This window comes from Acomys russatus, chromosome 11, assembly GCF_903995435.1.
Source record: "Acomys russatus chromosome 11, mAcoRus1.1, whole genome shotgun sequence".
Classification (NCBI taxonomy): domain Eukaryota; kingdom Metazoa; phylum Chordata; class Mammalia; order Rodentia; family Muridae; genus Acomys; species Acomys russatus.
Window position 1 is genome coordinate 24,831,153 of NC_067147.1, and position 5,411 is coordinate 24,836,563.

Here is a 5,411-nt window from a genome sequence, read left to right on the forward strand (position 1 = left end):
TGAGAAAACAATGATGACTAGGTTAGTAAGACATCCATTGGTACAATAGCAGCATGCACATAATTGGAATCATCAACCACTTTCTGGTTGAATTTAAATCCTGTTCCAAAAATGAAACCCATAGCTGGCACTGTTTTCTGGCAAAAGATCCTTTGCTTAGACAGGATACTGGCGCACAGGGAGAACCTACTCCAAGTATCCTACCAAGTGGATATCAGGCTGAATGTATTTCTAATGTGCCATGCCTGCACAAGAGACTAACGCACATCACTGTCCTAATTCAGAGTTGCTTCCTTTTGTAGTAGATGGTAATTAACACACTTTTCACAGCGGGCAAGGTATAGAAAACAAGAAATTTCAGGATATCCAGACAGAATATATGATATTCTTTTGCCTTGAGGTTCAGTGGTAATTGTGGAAAATGGGGATGGTAAAGGTCAGTGATGGATGGCTGCAAGGATTAAAAATAAATAAATAAATAAATAAACAAACAAACAATTTACTTAGAACCCAGCAAGGCAACTGAACATATGACCTCACAGTGACTATGACAAAATACACAGGCCTTGTGCAAGCTCAAACCATATCAAATCCCAGAGTGGAGAGGGCAGGTGAGCTAGAAGTCCCACCCTTAAAAATGGCCACAAGAGCAAAATACCTAAAGTGGAACTAGAAGGATACAGGAGTAATGGAAGGAAAATGAGTAATATGGGGCTGGCAAATCAGGTGGAAACGGGGAAGAAAGGTCAACACAGAAGGGATGAAGGCACTAAGTTATGCCACTTGCAATGTTAGTATTTCCCTTTAGTGTCATAAACCAGCTAACAAAAATCCAGAAACAGGAACGACAATTTTATTTATTTATTTACTTCCTTCCTTGCTTGCTTATTTACTTATTCTGAGTTCTTCGTCAGAATTATTTCAGGAATGATTCCGCCCAAAATATCTGGCATTGTTGTTGCTTTTAGTTCTTTCATTATGTTGAAGGTGTGTCTTTATTGCTGAGGAAACCATATACTTCAGACACGACTGGAAAAATTCAAGCCAGAACTGACCTCAAATCTCGCCCTGATGTTTAGCATACATAGCATCTTCAGTTGCTATGCAGTTGGCCTAAGAGTGGGAAGTAGTAAAAAATGCTTACCCACCTGTGGCATAAATGATTCATATCAATAATCAACATGGGGCTATATCCACAACAGTGAAAGTGCAGCTCTCTTATCTTGAGATGCCATTGATAACTATCTGATTGGATATGAGGGCCATGCCCATGAAAGAAATCATGGTTGGTAACGGAAATGGAGCCAGATATCTTCATGTAGTGAAGCAACTGATATTAGAAGAAAACCTACTAAGGCCCCTTTACTAGACCATAATAATCTTAACCTCTTACTGACTTTACCCTTAGACTCACAGATCAATATAGCGCTCACCCTTCATAAAATAATCTGTTTTTAGGAGAAGATGTGGAATATCACAGAAAGCAACAACTGGTAAAAAAAATAATAAATTCAGAGAATGACTGATTTTTGTGTTACCAGCTCCAAGGTACAGACTTAAAATTCAAATCCTGAATCTAAGGCGCAGGGAACATAGCGGAAGAGAAAGTGAACAGACTGCTAAGGGGACAGTGAGTATGCTGGCAGAATGTGTCTCCTAGAAATGTCATTATGTCCTATTTATGTACATACCTCAACAATATGCTCCATAAAAGAGCCTGGGGAAAAAAAAAAAACTGCTTTGATTGTTGACGAGGGTGGAGTGTGAACTGCAGACACAAAGCTGGATGAGTGTGGTTGGGAGCAGGAAGGTCAGAGAGGGGTTCAGTGGGGGTTAATAACATTGTACAAAATGATCAAAGAAATGCATTTTTTAAAGTTAAAATGATGGCCTACACAAAGAAACCCTATCTCAAAAAAAAAAAAAAATGTTGGAATGACACAGGGTAATAAATAAATGAGGCAATGTCTGGTTTTCTTTCTTTCTTTCTTTCTTTTCTTTTCTTTTCTTTTTTTTTTTTTTTTACTGTACTTATGAAATGCTTTTTAAAATTTTTTTTTTAATCTTTGAAAATTCCAAACATGAAAAAAATGGATCAAATCCAATTCCTCATCCTTTCCTATTTCCTTGTATGTACCCTACCTCTTTTTCTTATAACATTCATGTTTTTTTGAAACCCATAAATCCACTTAGAGCTTCCTGTCTCAGCATGAATGTAAGGCCATCTACTTGGGCTAATGAAACCTCTAAAGGACCATGTCTCTGACAAGCTGGAGCTGACTCAACTCCAGCAGCAGCCCTAAACTATGCAAAAACGGGTTTGAAGAAACAGAGGAACTTTTTGTTCTTGTTACTCATAACTTTTGTGTCTATATTAAAATAAATAATAAGTCATCCTAGTACTGAGTTCAGTGAAGATGGATACTGAAATAAAAAATAATATGCTATAGGCATTTTTGATTATTACCTTAAAGATTAAGTATTTAATTACAGGCCATAATTTTATTAACTGCTCTGTTTCACAATTATTAAAATCATATTAAAATATTTTGAAAATCTAAGCTATGCACAGAAATTATGCTTTCACATTAATAATCAGGTTGGTGAATACATTTGTATAATAGAAAGAGATATTATAAGTAGGTAGGTTTCTAATGGTGCTCAGTAGAAGTTATAAATTTTAAAATTTCATTTTGTACTATCCTCCTCTTTTCATATTCATAAGTACTACTGTGATTAAAGTTGATATATTCAAATACTAAAACCATGAACTTTTATTTACAGTGCATCCTCCATTATATGATAATCTAGTAAATGATCACATCAGAATTATTACGATATATACATATATACCATATATTAGTTTAATTAGTACTTCATAATTTTATTTTCTTCTATTTTCTATCACGCTAATACCCTTTGAGTATTAGTGTAGAAGACTTGTATTTGGATGGTCACTAACATATCATTTCTATTTATTCTACTTATTCCTCAGTATTTCCTGTCATTATCCTTGACTATGACTTACAGCCTTTTAAATACACACACTGCAGTTCTTGGCACCATATTCATAAACAAGATAGAGGGTAAAATTGCTTCAAGGAAAGGGAAGCCATGTTAGTCAATGTTCTATTGCTGGGAAGAGACACCATGACCATGGCAAGTCCTATAATGGATGAAATCTATTAAGGCTTGCTTAGACTTACAGAGCTTTAGTTCTGTATCCTCATGACAGGCAGGCATGATAGCAAAGAGTTCCACATCCGGATCAAAGGGCAATACAAAGAAAGAGACCTTGGGATTTTCATGGTCTTCTGAATCCTCATGCCCGTCCATAGTGACACACTTTCTAAAACAAAGCCACACTTCCTGATCCTTTCAAATAGCACTATTCCTTGGTGACCAAGCATTGGAATCTATGAACCTATTAGATATGTTTTTATTTAAACCGCAAGAGAAGTATACAGAATTTCTAACCTTAAAATGAAAGTTGTCTATATTAAACTTTCTTTAAACTATATTCATTGACAGTTTTCTGACTCTAGGTGTTTAAAGTCTTTGATGGGTCCCATTAGAATATCCTAAATTCATGTTTTTGATACTACTTATACCAATAAGTGAAACAGTTAATAATTAAAGTAATATGATATGCCTTATCTACGTGATCACTTCCAGGAAAGATTGTATTCTTCATATTTCCAAATATATATGTATATCTGTAGAAAGGCTTTTTTTTCAGAGAAATTTAAAATGCCACAGTTAACTCTACCATATTATTGCAAAAATGTGCCTCTTCACTGGGTAAGAGTCTACTGTTTGGGACAAAACACAATTGATTCATAGGCCATGCAGAAATCAGCCTGCTACTGGCCTGTAAGGTTTATTCCTAGTGGTTAGCTTTCAGAGGTAAACTATCGGAGAAGAAAAAAAGCTATTATTACTGATGGAAAGCTCCCACCAATTTTATTATATATATGATCTTATCTGACATCATTCACATCTTCTCTTTCAATATTCTTAGCTTTAATTACCTTATGATATACATATACATATATATAATTGTGTTCAGCAGGATTTTATATTTCAGTAATTGGAGAAAATACTTGGCATATTCACCTTGAGTTTTCTTTACTTGATCATTCTGTTACTACCATTAGAGTAGCAAATATTATATACATTCCAGAGAAGGATTTTGAAACTAATTTATTTTGTGTTCATAATGTTATTTTTTTCATTTTCTTTCCTTTTTTTTTTTTTTTTTTAACTGCCCAAAAGGGCACACAGTTTATTAGGCAACAGCTGGGAAATCAGCAGTTCAACTTGGCCACAACTCCAGCGCGTCTTTTTTCTTGATGGCGTAAGGACTTGGAGGAGCCCTTGGCAGCATTGATAAGCTCATCGGCAAGACACTCCGCAATGGTCTTGATGTTCTGGAAAGCAGCCTCAGGAGCATCTGTGCAGAGCAGCCCGATGGCCTGATTCACTCAGCGCAGTGGAGACACATCCACAGCCTGCCTCTTCACCGTCCCGGCTCGCCCACTGTGTGTTGAGTCTTCCCGAGACCACTGTTGATGATGGCACTCACCAGGACCTGCAGAGGTTCTCACCAGTGAGCTGGTGGATGATGTCAAAGGCATGCTTGACAGTTCTCACAGTCCTGAGCTCCTTGCCATTGTTCAGACCATGCATCATCTCAGAGTTAGTAAGTCGCTCCAGGATGAGACACTGTGCTTTGCAGAAATGCTTGGAGGCATACCGCCCTGCACTGTGGGGCAGGTACTTGGCATGTTTCTCTTCACTGCAATTTAATCCTGTAGGGAAATATCGTGATCTGCACATCATCAGTGCTCCATTTGCCAAAGAGCTTAATGTCTGGCGCCTCTGCCACCGCTGGGCTGGTGTGGTGAGGTCGAACACCGGGCTTCTTGGTGGCTCTGGGTGGACCACATGCCATCCGTGCATTGACAGGAAGAGCCATAATGAAATTTTCCATAAAAATCTCTCCAGATCAATGTACATGTAGTTTCATTCATCTTGTTTTACTACATTTTTATCTAACCATATATTTTTTTCAATTTTAAGTCAAATCGTGAAAATATTTGTTATATGCGGTACTTGTAAAAAAAAAAAAAATCTCAGGTGTGGACTATGCCTACAACTGCTCATGATGGCCAGTTACTGTATTCACAAAAATTACAAAAATTCTAAACTTTTTCCAAGTCAAAAGTATGCACATTCATTGAATGCTGCATATTCAAATTTCAAAATAATCCAAAATAAACAATCTTCTTCCAATAAAGAGAAGAAAATGTGTCTGTGTAGTAAAAATCATCTAATTAGAGGTCCTAAACTGCCTAACACCAAGCAAAAAATGAGATAACCTTATTTTAATTCCGAGCTTTAAAAATGAA

At 36.5% G+C, this 5,411-nt stretch overlaps 1 pseudogene; it reads right to left on the reverse strand.

Moving 5' to 3' along the window:
- Nucleotides 1-4,315: 4,315 nt before the first annotated feature.
- LOC127195320 (40S ribosomal protein S5-like) lies at nucleotides 4,316-4,978 on the reverse strand (annotated as a pseudogene).
- Between the last annotated feature and the right edge of the window lie 433 nt (nucleotides 4,979-5,411).